Below are 22,063 nucleotides of genomic sequence, written 5' to 3' on the forward strand. Positions count from 1 at the left end.
CAATGATGTCATGATAGGAGGACTAAGCTGAATTTATTGTACCTTAGAGATGATCTCACAGTGAAGTTGCACAAGAGGGATATTTATACCCTATCTCAACAATCCAGCTGATGGTTAAGAGCAAGCGCGACGTAAATCAGATTTGATAAAATCCATCACATGGCCCTTACTAAATTGAGTAAAGTTTGATTACAATAAAATTCAACATGTGTGGATGCACAGATCGAAGGAGAAGAGTTAGGTCAAAAACAAACCGAAGGCCTAGGACTTGGCTATAATTAGCTACGATATGTAGAAGTAGACTAAGATGACTAAAACATTTTGAAGGATAGCCTCAAATATAAAACTGCATCTTAGCCAAAAAAATACATGATTATCTGTCTAACAGTTGTGGAGCAACTATACTAAGGAGCGTGCATAATGAGGCATACGTAGCGCTAGTTACTAGAATTGCTAAGAATAGAGGCCAGACATGAGAGCAATCATCAAAGTGTGTATACACTATCTATTAGTATAAATAAGTAGAATTGTACTTTGTAATAGATCCTTCAACAATCAATCCGATGCATATTTATCTCATCTTAGTTTTGCTTTACGTTTTATCCTAGAAATAGGCATAACTTAGCTTTTTACTATAGCCCAATGCTATATCCCTACCGTAGCTCGATGCTATACCGTTAATCTCTCTTCAAACAGTAGTGTAATGGTGATGCAAATTTTTGAAAATCAAGGCATCCAAACCTACGCTACTTTTATCCTTTCTTTAATCCCGATCATCATATTTCCAGCTGATCAGATGTCGGTGGTATGTCCGCACACAATAACCTTGATGCTGTTGAAGATTTGGTGCCTTTCTCCGCTTACCAATCGAGTTTCGTAGGACCCCAAGTTTCCTGGCACTCACTTGAACGGGATAGAAAAATCACAAATGGAGGTGAAATTTGTTCATAAGGTAGCCTTTTAACATGCCTCATTCCAAGAACATCTTCCTTCCCATTTATTTTTTTAAACTAATCTTGTTATTAATTTTTGAAATTACTATTTTATGTAATTATTGGTAATTTCTAGGAACTACATCTCCAATAAAAAGCACTCCAAGGATCAAGGTGGAGCAGAGAAGATAAATGTCGGCGCCATTTTAATTAGACATTTTCGTTATATATAAAGAGTTAACAAATTATATAATTTACTTTGAAGAACATAAACTATGGGATGAATGACCTTCTTATGACACAACGTTTTAATACATTGGAACACAGAAGAAAAAATGTTAACCAGAAGGAACATATGGTTGTTGACAATTACACAGATGGCAAGAGCCAGATAGGTCCAACATAGGCACATAGCTATAGGCAGTTAGTAACTTCATGAGCTAAGGTGCAAAACCTCTATTGAGGAGTCGAAAAGGATTGCGAGCCAACCGACGCTAGACTAAGCCTTCCAACTCCGACTTCAAGTGACTCAATTGACATAATTTGACAACATCCAGGGTGCCATGATATAATCAAAATGGATGTTTGGCACGTTATGTCATTTAGGAGGCCGCCAAGTGTCAAAATACAAGCCCCCTTCCCTTATAATAAATTCCAGCAAAAACAAGCTTGTCAACCCGCATATATATAAATATATATACACACACATATATATATATATATATATATATATATATATATATATATCCACCATCCGATGCTGCCATGCGTCTACATCGAGACACCGAACACCATAGATAATCTGCTGTCACATGTCACGCGGTAAGGAGTAGAGATGGGCATCGGGCCGTGCCAGGCCCGGCCCGGCCCAGGCCCCCCGGGCCACAGAATAAACGGGTCGTGCCTGGCCCGGCCCGCTTCGTAAATGGGCCGTGCCGGGCACGGCCCGCTTAGCCTAAAAGCTAAGCCCGGCCCGGCCATCACGGACCCGTTACGGGCCGTGCCTGGCACGGCCCGTCTGGCAGGGGGAAGAAAATAGCCGTTTCCAAACGGCTATTTTTTGGTTTTTACCCAAAATACCTGTGGAGTGATTGATAATACCCCAATTTGATTTTGATGAGACCAAAGCATTTGAGTATATTTTATGTAATACTAATGAATTCAATATAATATCTCAGGCAAAATTTGTGAGAATCTTCTTTTGAGTGCATGTGAAAATCAGCTTGAGTCAAAGGCTGAAACTCGAGTCGACTCCGGAGGATTACGAGTCGACTCCAAGTGTTTCAGATGTTCTGGCACAGGCTCGAGTCGACTCCGGCACACTGCGAGTCGACTCCGACTGAGAACAGACAGCAGGACAGAAAAATGAATCTCAGACCCTGTCACCGAGTCGACTCAACGGCTTCGAGTCGACTCCGATGCTTACCGAGTCGACTCCCGACAGTTCCGAGTCGACTCCAAGGAATAACAGACCGAAAGACAGATAGAAAAAGCACCAGCGGGTCATGTCAATTCTTAGAAAAAAACTTAATCTCTTGGTTTAGCAAGAAACAAAACTCGGTTGCACTATCTACGGCTGAAGCCGAATATGTAGCTGCCGGGAGTTGTTGTGCTCAAATCTTGTGGATTAAACAACAACTTGAAGATTATAGCATTAAACAAGATAAAATTCCCATTAACTGTGATAATACAAGTGCCATTAATCTAACTAAAAATCCAATTCAACATTCAAGAACTAAACACATTGAGATAAGACATCACTTCATAAGAGATCATGTTCTGAATGGTGATGTGACACTTCAATTTGTTTGTACTGATGATCAACTTGCTGATATCTTCATAAAACCTTTGAGTGAAGATCGATTTTGTATGCTTAGAAGAGGGTTAGGAGTGATTGATCCATTCTAGTGATACTCTCCTCTAATTTATTGATTTTGATGATTAGTTTATGTTGGACATAGGACTTCTTATCTATGATCATCAAATCAGTTCTTAAATCTTAGATAGTTCCATAACTCTCTCTTTTGGCATGGAAATAACAAGTTTTTTGGTTATGTGCCAGAGTTCGAGTCGACTCGAAAAGAATTTAGAGTCGGCTCGTGGGCGAGTCGACTCGCGCATATTTAGGAGTCGACTCGAGGTCGAGTCGACTCGCGACTTACCGGAGTCGACTCGAGGTCGGGAATCCGATTTTTAACCCTAAGCAGAATGTTTTTCTCTTTACTTCTATTTTCAGTCGCCACTGTTCAAAAGCCCTAGAGCCGTCTCCGACCTCATCTCCGACCCATTTTAGGTCATCTCCGTCGAGTTTTCTTCCATTTTTCTTGTCCTTCCCCTGTGTTTAGGTCAAAAATGCCTAGGAAAGCCATTGTCCCAAGCCGGAAGAGACCTCTCTCCGCGAGCGGCGCCGAGCGACGGTCAAAGGCTCAGAACGAACCCGCGAGGCCACCACCTCCGGTTCCTTCCCCGCCTCGGTCGGTTCCCTCGCGTCCGTACGCCAGGAGGGCAGTCTCCACCGGGAGGAAAGTCGACTTTGACTTCCTCTCCCGGGAAAGGTTCACCCTAGGGCATCGTCTCAGGGCTCAAGGGTTAGAGTTATTCTGTTCCTTAGACATCCCTACTTACCCGGAGTTAGTTAGGAAATTCTATGGGACTGTAGCCCGAAGTAGTGGTGGTATCCAGGGAACCGTAGCGGGTGTCCCTGTATTCATCTCAGAGGACTTCATTGCTCGAGTCCTCCATCTCTCCCGAGAAGGGATCTTTCCTAGTCACCCCCTTGATAGGACTGAGGCCCTTACGGCAGTGTTAGAAAGACCCCCTCAGTCCCCTATAGAGGAAGTATCTGCAAATCAGCTTTCAGCTGAAATGCGGCTCCTCCTCAGTATCATTTCTAGGACTCTCTTTCCAAAAACTGGCTGATTTGACTTTATCTCTGAGAGGGACCTACCCTTGATGTTCCACATACTCCAGGACACTCCTATCAACTTCCCTAAACTCATCTACAAGTATATCTGTGAACCCCTAGATAAACCTAGGTTGAGTCTCCCATATGGTATGCTATTCACTCTTATCTTTAGGGAGTTAGAGGTCCCTATTCCTGAGGGGGAACCCTCTCGCTCACTGCGTCACACAGATCGCATGGGTGAGGGACTCTCCATCGTATGGGCTTTCATAGAGTTGAGGGAGTCTAGGCACGGAGACCATCCACTTCCACACCATCTGACCCTACCACTCATCACTCCCCTAGCCCTGACCATGACCAGGAGCACTACAGATCTTCCCACCTTTTCTTCCACTTCTGGTCCATCTTTCCCATCCACTTCAGCCGGACCCTCGACTGCACCACCTTTTCAACAGTAGCCTCTAGAGGTTCGGATATCTTCTGAGCAGCTCCGAGAGTTGCGGCAGGAAATAGTGAGGGAACTGAGGGATGACCTGCTGAGGAAGCTCCGAGGTCCTCAGACTGCTCCCTCCACCAAGGTAGTTTCCTCCTTGGCAGCCGTGACAGAGATGACTGCACACCTGAAGGAGGAAATATCCAATGTGCGAAGCCTAGTTCAAGCTCAATACTGGAACATGAGTGACGTCAAGGACGACACGAGGAAGATGCAAGACGACATCCGACATGATCTAGGCAGTCAGAGTCAGGGTCCAGAGCGGTTAGCCAATGCATTGATCTCCAAGTTGGACACCCTCCAGGAGAGTGTGACCGAGCTTACCTCGATCCAGACTAGGGCCACCTCGGAGATCATAGCTCAGCTAGGGAATGTCTTAGAGGGGCTCAGCTTGGTCTTGAAACACACAAGACTAAGTTCGGGAGCCACATCCTCCAAGAAACCCTAGTGTAGCACTTTATGATGTATTTGTTTTTACACTTGTCTGATGTATTTACAATTGTATTTAAATGAACATCAATACAATGAGTAGACATTTCTTTTTCAAGACTGTGCACTTGTGCTTCTATACTTGTATGGTTTCTGTCTTTTTGCTATGATGACAAAAAGGGGGAGAAAATATGATGAATTGAAATGTAAAGGGAATCACAAAAAAAGAAATCCTTAAAGCAAAAGTCGCACTTAAAAGCCGAGTACTCTACCGTTGAGTTCGGCGCTGCTTTCATTCTTGTTTACCAAGACGTAGCTGATCTCTCGATTCACCCTTGCCTCTACGGGATCAACTACTACTATGTAATTTGTTCTAAGTGGATTCGATACCTCAAGGCTCATTATCTCTCTGTTGGGGTTCCTCAAGGAGTAATCTCCAGAATCTATTCAAAGGATATTCGGAGATTAGTTGAATCATACTCAAGAACAAATTGTCAGATTTTTCCTCTGAAAGTAAGAATTTAAGCTAAAAAGATTCAAGACATTAAAAGAAAATTCAGAAAATCTAAACAAAATTGAATGCATATGTTGAGGGAGAGAATCTGAAATCTTAAGAAAGCAAATTCATTAAACACATATAAGCCAAACAATTGATTGCATGATATGAAGGCTTATATAATTCCAAATGAAAGGGGGAGCTTTAATTTCAGGATTTACTGATTCATACCTTTCAATTCTGGATAGATTAAAATAACTAGACATTTGAATTCATTTCAAAATTTTATTATGAATCATCTTTTTAGATGGGCATTTCTCTCATCAAATACTCAATGTTTTGTCATCATCAAAAAGGGAGAGATTGTGGAGTGATTGATAATACCCCAATTTGATTTTGATGAGACCAAAGCATTTGAGTATATTTTATGTAATACTAATGAATTCAATCTAGTATCTCAGGCAAAATTTGTGAGAATCTTCTTTTGAGTGAATGTGAAAATCAGCTTGAGTCAAAGGCTGAAACTCGAGTCGACTCTGGAGGACTACGAGTCGACTCCAAGTGTTTCAGATGTTCCGGCACAAGCTCGAGTCGACTCCGGCACACTGCGAGTCGACTCCGACTGAGAACAAACAGCAGGACAGAAAGATGAATCTCAGACCCTGTCACCGAGTCGACTCCAACGGCTTCGAGTCGACTCCCGACAGTTCCGAGTCGACTCCAAGGAGTAACAGACCGAAAGACAAAGAAGTGGTTTCTGGACCCTGTTACTGAGTCGACTCCGGAAGAATTCGAGTCGACTCCAACGGTTGGGAAGTCGACTCCTAAACAAGCAAGAGTCAACTCTCAGAGGAAAGCAAGACTAATAGTCAGAGAACCAACTTCGGGCTCTGAGAGCCGAGTCGACTCCGAGGCAGTTCAACTCCAAAGACAGAAGATCAGTTTTTGGGTTCTGAGAGCCGAGTCGACTCCAAGATAATTCGAGTCGACTCGAGAAAGAAATACGGAAAAATAGATCTCTGGAATCCTGAGAACGAGTCGTCTCCAGAGGGTCGAGTCATCTCCGGATACTGGCGAGTCGACTCCAAGTTTGGCCGAGTCGACTCCAGAACGGGACAGCACTTTAATTCAAATCCTGAACAGTAGGCGAGTCGTCTCCAGTGAAGCATGAGTCGACTCCAGCAACAGCCGAGTCGACTCCAGATCGAGCGAGTCGACTCCGATCCCAACGGACACATTGTCAGGAATTGCAGATTGTGCAGAACGGCCACAAATTGGTGTCTAACGGCTAGTTTTCAAAGTGGACTGCTTAAATAGCCAGAGTGAACAGTAATAGACATTAAGAGAGAGATTCCATTCAAAGAAAAAGTGATTTCCACCTACCAAAGGCTCTCAAGAGTAAATACAAGGAAAAGAAGGAAGAAGCGCATTGAACTCCATCCTACATTCTCTTTCCTTCGCATTCAAGGCTCTCCTTCTGACATCAAGTCTTTAGCGCATTCAAAGAGGAGACTCTGAATTCGAGAAGCCCCTTCTTCCACTTTCAAAATCTGTTTGAGGGCTTCTAACTTCACTCTTTTCATATTATTTAATATTTGCTTATTAAGAAGCTTTCCGTGTAATTTTCCCAAACTATTTTCTTACTTGATTCAATCAGAGGATTGAATCAAGGGTTGTAAGGTTTGTTGGTGAGCCGAGGGTAAAACCAATGGTGTAAGGGTTCGATTGTGATCCCGGAAAAACAATCGGATGGTTCTAGTCGATGAGCCTGTGAAAACCGACCGAGTTCGTTCTAATCTCGTAAAACAACAAGTTGGGTTGTGAGCTTGTAAAACAACCGGCTGTAATCCAAGAGATTATAGTGAACTCCCAAGTGTAGCTTAGGAAGTGGACGTAGGAGCAAGGGTTAGCTCCGAACCACTATAAAACTGCTTGTGTTTGTGTTGGTTGCTGCTTTGTCTCTTACACTTTCTCTACTCATTCACTGCATTTAAATTGCTTAACCTGAATACTTGAAATAGAATTAGTTAATCATTAAACATAGTTTTTTAATTGGTCGAGATTTAAGTCATAACCCAATCCCCCCCCCCTCTTGGGTTGTCTTCTTGGGCAACAATACCCCTCCCAACAGTCCAAAAACGGCTAATTTGAGGGGTATTTTGGAAAAAAAATATTTGGAGTCCTATAAATACCCCTTTCCTCCCTCATTCTCACCACACCAAACCAACTATTCTCTCCTTCTCTACTACTATTATTTCTCTCTTCTAAAGTGCTCTTCTAGCAATTTAATTTTTAGAAGAGACTACAATGGTCTAGTAGATCTTTGATGCTCAGCCTTTACCTGCTAACAAACTAAACACTGAGCAACATATTGAGTGATATCTCTTCTCATGCCAGTCCACCAGAAATTTTTCTCGGTATATCTTAGTGCCTCCTGGGTGCAATATATAACCTGAATTGTGAGCCTCATCAAGAATTTCTTTTTTAATTCTGGAACTTTCGGCATACACCCCCTACTACCAAGCCTCAAACAACTATCCTCATGTATCCAAAATTATGATTGGATACAAGATTCTACAACTTCTCTAATCTTCTATAACTTTGAGTCCTCTTTTTAAGACAACTTTATTCCCTCAATTAAGGTAAGCTGCAACGTGAGAGTGCAAGCTGAATCTTAGGATCATATAGTCGTACCTCAATCCCAAATCTTTCTAAATCTAATAAAATATATTTTTGTGTAGTAATCAGAACCACCAATTCATCCGAAAATTTTTTGCTCAAAGCATCAGCTACAACATTTGACTTTCTTGGCTTATAATTGATAATCAAGTCATAATCCTTTAGTAGCTCCAACCATCTTCTTTACCTCAAGTTCATCTCCTTTTGAGTAAAGATATAGTTCCTCAGAATGCTCTCCATAAAAATAGTACCTCCATATTTTTAGAGAAAAAACCACACCTGCTAACTTTTAGGGTAGTTCAGCTAATATGACTTGAACTATCTAGAAGTATAAGCTATTACTTTTCCAATCTGCATCAAGATACAACCAAGTCTCTTATGAGATGCATCCACGTAGATGGTGAAAACTCCTATTCCATATGGAATTGTCAACATTGGGTTGTCACCAGCCGTGTTTTCAACTCCTAAAAGCTTTGTTCACAATCTTCCATCCAATCAAACTTTACTCACTTTTGGGTCAAACGAGATAGGGGTATAGTAATACAAGAAAATCTTTCAACAAATTTTTGACAATAACTTGCCATTCCTAAGATGCTTTAAGCAGCGGATAAACTATGATTTCAACTTGAGAATATAATGTGCTTTAAGCAGTGAATGAATAAAAGCAGAAGTTGAAGTGCAATAGTGTAAAGAGAAAAGCACACACAAATACAAGAAATTTTATAGTGGTTTGGTGTAACCCACACCTACATCCACTCCCCAAAACTCTTAAAAATTTTACTATAACCACCCATATCACAGTACGGCTGTTTTTTCAGCTCACAACCGAACTCGCTGTTTTTCCGGGATCACAACGAACCCAGTCGGTTTTCACAGGATCACTAACTACAACCTATCCATTTGTTTTTCGGGTTCACAAACAACCCAGTCGGTTTTCACAGGCTCATCAACCAAAACCTTACACGATTGTTTTTCGGGTTTCCAAACAACCCAGTCAGTTTTCACAGGCTCACCAACCACAACCTTAACCTTGTTGAATCCCCTGATTCAACAACTTTCAATTAAGGTTTGAAAGAACCTTTATCAGTTTTGGATTTAGTGGACACTGATACAACAAAGTTTAAAGCAAGAAAATAAATGTTGTAACAAAGTAAGCAAAGCTTCAAATATAAGTGAAATCAATAAAGATGGATCAGAAGCTTTGAAGATGGTCGTTGGATGCGGACGAGAAGCTTGATTGCACAGCAGTACTTTTCTGTGGAATATCCCAACTGATTTTCTCACAAAATGGTTTTTCTCTTTGAAAGCTCTCTTGTGAGGATATGAACTTTGGAAGCTTGGATTTTGAGTTTTTTGGATTCTCTCTTTTGTTGTTCTCTTTTCTCACTTTTTTTCTCTGGTGTTCCTTTGAATTTATGGACTGTAAGCTTTTTAGGAAGTACTGGATACCCATCACACCAAGAAACTATCCGTTGTTCACCTAGAAGAAGTACTAATAAAATAGCCGTTGGAGCTGTCAGGATGCCATGGGTCGACTCACCAGGTTTGGGGGTCGTCCCGTGTACAAAGAAAAACGGCCCACTGATTTTAGGAGTCGGCTCTTTCCTTCAATCCATATAATGTTTCTGTGTTTGCTTCTAGGGTCGACTCGTCAATGTTGGTAGTCGGCTCATGTAGATATTGGGTCGGCTCATCAAACACAAGAGTCGCCTCATTCTTTTAGTGCTCATAGGTTACCTGCACTCCCCCAAGGGTCGACTCAACAATGTTGGGAGTCGGCACATATAGATATTGGGTCGGCTCATCAAAATACCTGCGCTCCCCTAAGGGTCGACTCAATAATGTCAGGGGTCGGCTCATGTATAAATTGAATCGCCTCTGCAAGCACGAGAGTCGGCTCATGTACTTGGTCCCAGGCGGTGTTTCTTCTCTGTTTCTCTTGAACTACATAAGGGTCGACTCTTTAAACACAAGGGTCGGCTCACTCAGTTTACAAACGGAGTTTTTCATGTTTCTTGATTTTGTTTTTCTTGATTCTTTGGAGTTTGTAGGTGCAACTTTCGTCTAGAGATCTATCCCTTCACATTTGAGCCAACATCATTAGAGTACACATTTAACTCAATTATTTTCGTGATCATCAAAATACATCCTTTAGGATTAACAATCTCCCCCTTTTTGATGATGAATCATCGCGGTATACTTGAAATCAATCTTTGCCTATCCGATGGAAAGCGAATCGACAAAACTATTGAGTCTAAAAAAATTTAGCAATAATTTTCAGAGTATTTTTGCTATATAGTTCAGAGCAAAAAGGATATTTAGAAAGTTCAAAATATTCAATAAAGTTTAGTGTGAGAGCATGTTTTGCAATAACATTCAGAGCAAGGAAATATTCATAATATGTGCATTATTGATTCTTAAAACTTTCAAAAAAAATATGTTTATGATAGAATCTCCCCCTTTATATTATGATTAATCAAATTATGCTTCTCCCCCTATCTCTTGTCATTTATCGATTTTCTTCAATAGGATAGTCTTCAAAGCAGTGTCTCTCCCCTGTTTGAAGTTCTGGTACTTCTTTCCCTTTCTTGAAATTCTTTTACTTCTCCCCAATTTAAAATTTATGAAATTCTTTTACTTCCCCCTTTTTGTCATCAACAAAATGGTGAGGGGTTAGAAAATTTTCTATTTATAGATCATGATTGAAGCATCAAGAGTTAAGGAGAATAATTGAATTTAATACTGAAATAGAGTTTCAGTGCCAACATTTTTAGAGCAATTTGACTTAACAAGATTAGAGCTTTTTGAGTGAAAGATATAGCGGTCTTTTAAATATATCAACATAGCTTATCATACCAAAAGCAAGTTGTGAATGTTTCAGAGCTAATTTATTACTGTATCAAAGCTTTTGTTTTGTAAGTGTATCAGAAGATTAAATGTATCAGAGCACCTTTTAAATTATACATGTATCAGAGCTTCTTTTAACAAGTATTAGGTCATTTCATCAGCATGTTGACTTTGAGAATGTATCTGATTTTTTGATTTTAGAAATAGATCAGTTGAATATAGGCAGTTGGAGACAATTAAGATATAATAATTGTACTGAAGTCATAGCTAATGAAACATGTATTTCATTGATAACAGTGCAATTTACAACCAAAGTGTTCATATAACAAGTAGATGATTGTCTAGAATGAAATACAAAAGATGTGAAGATCTTTTGACATTCAAATAGATCTAGGCTAAGGGAGCTAGGCCTAAGATGATGGTCTAGGCTGATCGGGCTTCCTATCTGCTAGCAGTTGACTAACTTTAGAATCTATAGTGGAGAGTGAAGCAGTCAGCTGAGAGCCTTTTTCCTTAGCTTGCTGTAGTGATGCTTGGAGTTCATTTCCTTGTTGCCTAGTATGTTCTTCAATAACACCAAGTCTTCTCTGTTGGGCAGCAGCAAGTGTCCTCAAACTTTCTAATTCAGTCTTCACTTCTTTCACCATCACAGTCAGATTATTGACTTAATCCCAACAGATTCCAGAATGAAAAAGACCTTATAGTATGTGATTTCCTATAAATCTTAGTTGGTCTCTTTCTAGCCTTAGGGACTAAGCAGGTGGCCTTTCTCCATGCGCACTAGTGCTGGGTACTCTCTGTGAAGGTCCTGCACTAGTTTGTCTTGAATCAGCTGGCCTTTGTGTCTATGTCCTTGTTCCTTTTTTCTTGTCTTCTCCTTTATGTGCCCACTTGTCATTGGCTTTGACAAACCCTATTCTTATCAGTGACTTTTCACTATAAATGTCAGTGTGTTTGAGCTCCATTTTAGCTTCCACTAAAATCAAATCTAATAAAAATAAGGGATAGAACCATACCATAAGGGAGTGATGCTCCCTTTCTCTATCCAAGATCTGCCATATGCTTCCTCATCATGGCAGGGAGGTTTAGTGGTTGGCCTTTAAGCAGATGATGCATTACCAGTATATCTCTCTCTGACACATGATCAAATCGACCAGTTTTGGGGAACAAAATCCGACAGATAATGTGATGAAGTAGCCTCATCTCAGCATTCAATTTATTGGCCTTGATTTCTTCTTCTTTAGCAACTTCATCCTTGGATAGAATCAACTTTAGTCCTTCAGTTCTATCCTCCAGCTCTTCTAAATTCTCTCCATCAGTTGGTGCCCTAATTGCATTTCCCAAAATTTCTTTTGTGATTAGTGTTGCGAGATTTTCACCCAGGCAATAGCCCGCACACCGGCCGAGCAGGGAAAGCGAATGCGTCCCCACCGAGGTATTGTCCGCTCTGGGCCCCGTGGGCGCGGAGCTCGCACGGGGTGCGCACCCACCCGCAGGCGCGGAGCTCGTACGGAGGGCTTGGGCGTCCCTCACGGTTTTGTCCCCAAAAGACCCCTCGGTAAGAAGAGGTTATTGAGCCCCCCATTTAAGGCACAGACCTTTCCGCTGATTAACCGATGTGGGACTAAACTGGGAACCCCATCCCACAACACAGCCCCCCCAGTGGGAAGGTCTGTGCGTGGGCGGGGCCGTCCTTCTAACGCCATCTGTTGCGAAATTTTCACCCCGGCAACAGCCCGCACACCGGCCGAGCAGGAAAAGTGAATGCGTCCCCACCGAGGTATTGTCCGCTCTGGTCCCCGTGGGCACGGAGCTCGCACGGGGTGCGCACCCACCCGCAGGCGCGGAGCTCGTACGGAGGGATTGGGCGTCCCTCACGGTTTTGTCCCCAAAAGGCGCCTCGGTAAGAAGAGGTTATTGAGCCCCCCATTTAAGGCACAGACATTTCCGCTGATTAACCGATGTGGGACTAAACTGGGAATCCCATCCCACAACAATTAGGATAGGAACGTCCCTGACCTTTGACAAAATCTGAGCTAGGCCGTGCCTAAAATTGCCATGGAACTCTTTAACCATGTCGGGGTAGGTCAGAAGGTCCAGTGAACATATATATACTCCCATCCCATTTCTTTTAGATTTGTCCCAATGTGGCTCTAAAAACTGGAAATCTACCTTTCTACCGGTAGACAACATTTGGATGGACAATGTGGTGAACGATATAAGTCTAGGAATGGGAGAAAGTGGTGACGGAATGGGTGAGGATGGAATGGATTCTTGTTGAGATGGTGACGGATTTGTAGGTTCCACCGTTCTGTCCAATCGTGCTTTAGATCTTCTTTCTTGTTGCATGATTGGTTGCTTTCTCTTGAAACCATATGTGATTTTGTTGCCTAGTAGATACAACCCAAGATGGGGGGTGAATTGGGTCTTTTGAAACTTTTATACTACTTCTAAAACTTTTCAATTAATTATGCTAAGTTGTATAGATGCACAGTGGAATTTAAACTTAGCAACAGTTTAATTTTAATCTTATTAAGATTAAAACTATTAAGCAGCGGACTCAATAAAAGATTAGTCTAAGTTTGCCCAAGCATGCAATTCAATACAATGAGTCTTAATGCAGTTTTATTGAATGAGACTTGATTAAGTAAATTGAATATGCTCGCAACTAAGGGATGCGCAGATAAGAGTTAAGCAAGCAATTTATCTAAGTAAGTAAGTGAGAAAGTTAGACAATGACAGAAAGCATCACAAATACAACAAACATATAGTGATTCGGTACACCCCAGCACCTACATCCACTCCCCAAGACCTCTTGGGAATTTCACTATAATCCTTTAGATTACAGCCGGTTGTTTTACAAGCTCACAACCTAACTTGTTGTTTTCACGAGATCACAACGAACTCGGTCGGTTTTCACAGGCTCACCGACTAGAACCACCCGATTGTTTTTCCGGGTTCACAATCAAATCCAGTTGGTTTTTTCCGGTTCACCAACCACAACCTTACACCGTTGGTTTTTTCTTTGGCTCACCAACAAACCTTAACCCCTTGATTCAATCCCTTGATTGAATCAAGTTACAAGATATTAAAACAAAAAAATAAATACAAACTTCTTAAACAAGCAGATATAAAAATGTAAATAAATAGAGTAAAGAGAAGAAGCCTTCAAACAGATTTTGTAGATGAAGAAACTCGGCTTCTTCTTTACTTGACCCTCTTCTGATTTCGCACGAGGTGGAGGATCACTGAGGCAGCACACAGTCGGAGAGGAAGCTTTGGGATTCGCTCGGATACTCTTCTTCACTCTCTTTTGCTTTGAATGGCCCTTTTGTGCTTATGGAAGGTTTCTCTAGAAATCCCTTTGAAAAATCTTTCCTATGTGTTCTCTCCCACTTTCTTAGCTTCTCTCCTAGCTCTCTTCTTGATTTTATAGCTTTGGATGGCGTGGAAACAAAGATCTAGCCGTTAGAGACAAAAATAGAGCCGTTGGAGTTGAGAAAAAACTAGCTGTTATGCCTCCCAGCGTGTTCGAGTCGACTCGACTGAAGCAGGAGTCGACTTGGCTGAAGCAGGAGTCGACTCTGTTGGGAGTCGACTCTGCTGGGAGTCGACTCGGCTGGGAGTCGACTCGAGCACTGTAGCGTTGAAAATCAACTCTCTGTCTTTTTGTCTGTTCTCAATCGGAGTTGACTCGCAGAGTCTCGGAGTCGACTCGAGCACTGTTCCTTGAAACTCCAGAGTGCCAGAGTCGACTCTGAACTTCCAAGAGTCGACTCGAGGACTATTCTTTTGAATCTTTCTTTGAATTTGCCCTCCAACTTGAATCCTTTAAACTTGAACCTTGGGCCAATGAAGTGTAGCTTTTTTCCAACTTTTCTTAAGAGCTTTTGAGACCTTCTTGTATTTTTTCAACTTGCTATGTTCCTTGCAAAACAAATTATTTTTCTTCTTGCAACACAAACATTAATAATTATACTTCAAGGTTTTGTGATCATCAAAATCAATCTTTAAATCAATCTTTGGGTCATCAATCTCCCCCTTTTTGATGATGACAAAACTTGGAGTATGTGCAATATAAAATAGATTGTGTTCTAGAACTAATGCATAGCTAAGTTGCATGAAGTAGAAAACATATATCTTTAAAATATACTTCATGATAATGCTTTAGATTTAATCAACTTAACATAATCAACACATAAAGCATTATGAGCATATACTCAGATATTTCTCCCCCTTTTTGACAACATCAAAAAGGTTGCAGGATAATGAAACATTAAGCACAAAGATAATGATACTCAAATATTTCTTTTCCTTATTGTACTCTGATTTTCAGTTAATGCATGTCAAATTATTGCAAGAATATGAATCATATAACTCAAGGCAATAATGTCAGAATAAGATTAATTAGCATTGATCAGAGCCAATTAAGATGATTTCAGAGTAAATTATAATGAGAGCACATCGAATCAAATCAAGTGTAGGTGGAACCTTTTTCAAGTTAATTCAAGAAGTATCAAGACTGATATTCAAAGAAGGCACGAATGGAAATCTAACCCCCTTTTTTTGAAAGATCTTTAATAACAATTATGAAAGCTTGTTCATTTAAGATCTTTTGCCCAATATATTAAATATATAGCAACATGAGAGCAATCTAATCAATTTTTTGAGTATAATATCAAAACTTATATACTCGAAAAATATAACATCATGTTGGATCATTAATTCTGAATGACTTCAAAGTTCTTTTATGATATAAAAACATTGGGGCACAAAATATCGAAACATGAATTCATGCAATTTATGATATATCTTAGAGCATACATAAAATTCAAAGCTTTGAAGGTTCTTTTAGAGCTCTTTTAAAGATTTTCTTTTACTCCGTTAAAGAGAAACACATTTTGATACATATAAAAATGAATTGGCACAAAATTAAAGTTCTAAAGAGCAAGCCAATAAGAACTCATTAGTGAATTCCAAAATAGATTTTCTAATAAAGACAGATGGAATTCGTATTCAACACATTATTCTCCCCCTTTTTCATTAAACTAGAGGCTCTTAAGATCAACTGTTTGAATTGTAATTTGGTTCATGATTGATGCATAAAATATATTAACCAAATAGTAAGCCTCAAGGTGTATTACAGAGATTTTCATATTTAAATTTCAAATATTTATATAATGGAGAGTATTAGGATCACTTCTCATTTAGTATTCTTTCTCTCTCCTTTAGTTATGGATTTATGCGGTTAAGTTCCATATGATCTCTCCCCCAGAAACATCTATATAGAACTCAACTCAAGGCAAGCAATGGCAACATAAAGAGGTTCATCAAAATCAATCCATAAAACATCCAAGGAATGCATCAAGTGAAAGTGACTTTTAAATAAGATACAATACTAAAGCTTCCCCTCAAAAGATGCATTCTTCTTTAATTATTCTTTTCTTTTTGTTGAATTTCAGATTTTGATGATAAGCGTGAATAAAACTGAAATTCTATGATATCAAGAATGTAAAGTGATCTAGAATTATTCAAAATTTGTAGCAATCACTCTTTTTAATCTTTCAAGAACAAGTTATGCTTCCTCTTAATCTTTGAGAAAATATTCTGAAATATTAATAAGAAAATAATTCATTTGAAGCTCAATTTCTTTCAAAAGCAATTACATTTTATTTCTTTTAAGAGTCATTTGAGTGAGCTGAAATGTTTCTAGCTTTAAGATCATTCACTCTTTTAAAAATAGCTTTTTCTTTTAGTGATGGAAACAACAATCATGCAGAGAGGGATATAGAAGATCATTCAAGTGAATGTTTATAGAATTTAATTTCTTACTCATAGATTCATAGCAATGTATACATGAAATACAATGAATCTTTTTAATATCAAAATAAAGTCATATATTTAGAAATATTTGTTTGCAATCAAGATCATTGAAAAATACATCATTTAAACCAATTTTAGTGCACTTTAAAGATAAGAAATAATATGTTTCAGATGCGTATCGGAGCAATCAACCAAGGCATCAAAATTAATTCTGTTTTTCTTAAGTTAAAATTTTTATTTAGGAATCATATTGAGTTATTCTCCTGAATGATGCGATCATTGAAGCATATAACTAAGTTTACAAAGATGTAACGATATAAGCATTTTTTAAATTAAGTTTAAGCTTTTATACAAAATCGGATTTTGAACTTCATAAAGATTTTCAAGGAGACTTTCAAAGTTATAATTTGAGATATGTATCTTCCACATTGTAGCTCATCTTAAATCATTACGATTGAAAATATATATTTCAAACATATTAGAGCATATTCAGAATATTTGTATTTAATGTTGAGTTTTGGTACGGATTAGAACATTATGTACCAAAGTTAGGCAAGTTGAAAGATAAAACAAAATCAATTCATTTTGCCTAAATAGAGATATCATTCTCTTCTTCTTTTTACAAATTTATTCAACTTTCATATTTCAAAGATGATTGTGAACGACAAATCTGAAATTTCTTTTCAATAATACCAAAAAAAATTCTATATAGTATTTCAAACATTCAATCAAATTATCCAAGCATGGAGCATTACAAAATATTGAGAACCCATAATTCAAAACATCATGCCACATGCAAAATATATTATGTGTTAAGTCATGCATTAAAATATTAAGAACAAGTATGTCAATGATCAAAATCAATTCTTTTTAAATAAACTCCCCCTATTTAAATATAATCTTGCAATGATTTCATCCTTAAGGTGTGTTTTCAAGTGATTAAAACTTGACTTGATTCTTCTTATATACTTTCATTTACTTTGTCATTCATTTTCTCATTTTTCTTTTTTGAATTTCTTTTCTTAACCAATTAACGAACATTTTGATTTTGTTTTTTTTTTTGTTTTTACTTTCTTATGCTCTATACTCTATTTGCTCCCTATCCAGTGGAGTTGGAAGGGGCACGAGGTACTACCACTAGCCTCCCTCTTGTGCCGTCCCTAATATACCCAACACCGAATAGTTGGGTCAAATAGTGCCGGGTACTACCACTAGCCTCCCCATTGGCACCATCCCTATGATGAGCAATATAGAAAGGTTAAAATGTTCACTTCAAATTTTCTCTATTTAAGTGTAATTAATTATGGATTTTATCCCTTCCAAAAGAATACTCACACAAGTCTCACAAATATGCCGAATATATTATGCTTGTTTTGCTTTTCCTTAAGATTGGAGTATTTGCCTTTACTTAGATTTTTTACTTCCCTTGAATAATGTTCATTTTCTTTTCTTTTTCTCTCTCTCTTTTTGTTATTCTCAAGTATTTTACATGAAATAGCAGAATAAAGAAATAATCTTATGTATCATATAGATGTATATCATGCAAACAACATTTTCATTATGCTCAAGGATTCATAGCTTCTCACAAGTTATTTTAAATCAAAATTTTAAGCATAAACTTGTGTATTTCATGGCTATGACATAGGCAAAGATATATTTTAGTTTGGGCAAACCATGAAACAATTTCTAAAAGCATAAGTCAATCAATACATATATAGACATGATATCAAGAAATTAATAATTAAAGACTTTAATCAAGCCATAATAAGATTTAAGTTATTGACTTTGCTCAGCTAATTTATAAGAGAGGTATCTGAATTACCGATTCATTCTGCATTCTTCAAGTCAAATACCTACTAGATTTCTTATGTGTAAACTTTTGGCTGAAGAAGGTCCCCTTTCTTGGTTACATGTGAGTGTTTATTGTATCTTATGTGGAGGTGTCCTTCAGGTTGAAATCTCTCATTTTCTTGCTTAAGGATTGTGCATTATTAACAAGATTTTTTTCTTTCTTGAAGGAAAGTCATTAGTTTCTTCAAAATACAACACATTTCTTAACTAGATGACTCAACATAAGATATGACAATAATTAAATGTTGAGTCACTTTACTCAAGAGCTTGCCTAAATATAAGCAAACACAAGTCACTTGAACTAAAGAGACAATTCTATTAAGCAAGATGGCTCAAGGACAAACATGTGAGGCAATAGAAAGATTCACCAAGATCAAATCAATTTCTTGTTTTCAAAATTAATTTAGCTTAGATTCTATTTGCTTAAGATAATTATCAATAAGACATGCTAGCTAAGTTTTAATCAAATTATCTTAAACAGTTGTTTCTATCAAAATTCAGATTATGATTCATTTGTCATCAATAAAATATGATTCATTAGAGTTAGATTGAAGTCTTGCACAAGGGCACATAATGAGCATACAATCTGGTCTACTAGCTGCATGATAAAATAATTATTCTATCATGCTTCAATACAGTTTTAAAACAATAGATCTACCTTGCTCATCCTTTTCAAATTCTACAAGATGGGGTCATAGACATACCTTCTTCATGCCAATCTTCTATAAGAGTTTTCTTGTGGACTAACTTTGATCAATGAAGATCCTCTTTCTTGTTTGTCTTAATTTGGAGTTCGAGAAAAAATGTTAATTCATTCATCATACATATTTCAAACTCACCTTGCATGAGCTTAGTGAAATCTTCGTATAAATCTTCATTAGTAGAACCAAAAATGATGTCATCAATGTATACTTTGAGCAAATAAGATATCACAAATTCTTCTTTTTAATGCATAGATTTATCACTATTACTTTCTATCAAAAAGGTTACTCAAGCTTTTATATCATGCTTTTGGTGCTTGTTCCAAATCATATATTGCTTTATCATATTTGTAATGAGTATTTTCAGATAAGGTGGTTATTTTACATAGATCTTCTTTAATGAAATAACCACATAGGAGTGCATTCTACACATTCATTTGACATAATATAAAGCTCATAAAGCAAGCAAATGATAATGGTGATCTTTACTTCTAATCATGCAAAAATTTCATTTTGATCTATTTCATCTTTTCTTGAATGAATCTTTTAGTAGTCACCAATTTTTCTTCATTAAGTGCATTTATGAAAAACTCAATTTGGTTCTAATTATTAACAAGTTTTCAGATTTTATCGGCAAGATTTCAAATTCTATCTCTTTCAAAAATAATTTAGTTTAACTTGACCAATTATAATCTTGTTCATTCTTCTTAAGGTGTTTTAGTTTCAGATTGTTATATGTAAGCAAAAAGATTAACCATATACATATATAATCTGATCTTAGTGACTTGATGAAAGATCATTAGTCTCATAAAGAATAAAATGAATTGATATTTCTACAACTAGGATCTTTTCATTGAATATTCTATATGCATTGCTTGATGAATGATACCCAAAGATAGGAGTATCTTTATCAGATTTGGCATTATTTTTATAAGAACATATCAAGCATAACATGTACGACTGAAAAATATGAAAGATATGCAATAGTTCATTTTCTATTTTTCAGAAGATCAAAAGGAGTTTTCATCAAAAATAGATCTAATAGAAACCATATGTATGACAAGCAGTGATGATAGCTTTTTTTAAAAAAAAATGACTATCATACAACATTGTCTTTTTCATTTCTTCAAGAATTCTATTAATCCTATTTTACTTATGGTGTTCTTGGTGCAGAAACAATTGTATTCAATATTATTTTCTGTGCAAACCTTATCAGAATTTTGGTTTTCAATACTGTGCTATGATACTCTTTATCTTCACAGTTTGGAAATCTTTTTCATTTGAAACACTTTTACAAGATTTAGTAAATACAGAAAATACTTCAATTTTATTTGCCAAGAACAAATCCAATGTAAGCTTTTAAAAACTTAGTGATGGAAACAACATGTTTAGATTTAGAAATTGATTCTTGTTTGTTTCCTTAGTTAACATGCATAGCAAACTTTGACCTTGCAGAAGATAATCTAAGTAAGCCAATAACAAGGTCTTTTGAGATTAAGTACATACTAGTACGAGTTGATTTTGTATGCCAAAAGTGATTTCTTTAGTCTTGGTATTTATAATGCATATATATAAAAATATACCAAGTACACATTCTTATGCCTAAGATCAATAAAAGATAATGCCATGGATAAAAACTCTCAATCAAGCATATAGAGAACTCAAAAAGATATTTTAAGAAAATTGATTAATCATTAACAAAGTATCCATCAATAAGTAAAGTATAGCATAGAAGGATGGAGGAATTTGAATTTATTTTTTCTATTTTAATTACTTTTCTTGATTATATTTTAAGTTCCATTCTGTAACGTGTGTCTAGAACACCCATTTGTGTGAAAGTTCTATTTGTTCCATGGGTATCTTGGCACACTTACATCTATACCTTCATATTTTCATTTTGGGTACCCAAGCTTGCTTGGGTCCTTGAGAGTTAGGACATATGGTTCCTTTTGGAACCCAAATCTGTTTAATAGTAATAACTTTACCATTTGATTTAATTGTACTAGAACTATAGGTAAAGTTGTTATGCCCATTCTTTTGATGTTTGAAATACGTTATTCTTTTTGATGATTTGCTTGACGAATTTATAACCTTTTTCTTTAGGGATTCATTGCTAAGCGAAGGAGTCAAGGCAAGTTTTGATTTATCATAATCAGCATATTGGCTTTCAAACATCATTTTTAATCTTTCTGAACTTACAGTGAATTTGTTAATAAAAGATTTCAATTGGTTAATTTCTTCACCTAAGTTTTGATTTTCTTTAATTAAATTCTGATTTTTCTGAATCAATTGTTCTGAATTTAACCTTAAGCTTTCATTTTCAGAATTTAGTTTGTCTTGTATTTCAGCAATAGAATTTCTTTCTTTTAAAATTTCCAAATTTAGTTTCTTAATATTTTTATTCTTCATAGCTAATTTTCTACATTCACCATACAAATCATGAAAAGCATTTAATAATTCATTATAAGAAAATTCTTCTTGAAAATCATTTGATGTAAAAGTAGATTCAGATTTTACCTTATCTTCTTGTGCCATAAAGCACAAGTTAGTTACCTCTTGTAGTTCTTTGGAGCTAATATCTTCATTGTTGCTCCTAACTTTCATTTTCTTGCTTGACTCTTCCTTGGTCAAGGCTTTCTTACTTTTTATCTCTTTCTTCCTTTCTTCTTGCTTCCTCTTCTTCTTTGTCTTTAGGAAGCTTTTAAATTTTTCGATGTTTGGGAATGGATCCTTGTTTTCATCACCGAATTCTTTATTTGTTGTTCTTTCTTCCTCGAGTCGACTTGGGTTTACTTGGAGTCGACTCGACTGACTTGAGAGGCGACTCGAGATCTTCGGGAGACGTCTCGTTCTCAGAGGCTGAAGAATTTGTTTTCTGTCTTTTGAACTGTTCTGCCTCGGAGTCGACTC

The sequence above is a fragment of the Phoenix dactylifera genome, chromosome 11 (assembly GCF_051530095.1).
Source record: "Phoenix dactylifera cultivar Ajwa chromosome 11, Ajwa_hap1_PhDact_Kaust_v1.1, whole genome shotgun sequence".
Taxonomy (NCBI): Eukaryota; Viridiplantae; Streptophyta; class Magnoliopsida; order Arecales; family Arecaceae; genus Phoenix; species Phoenix dactylifera.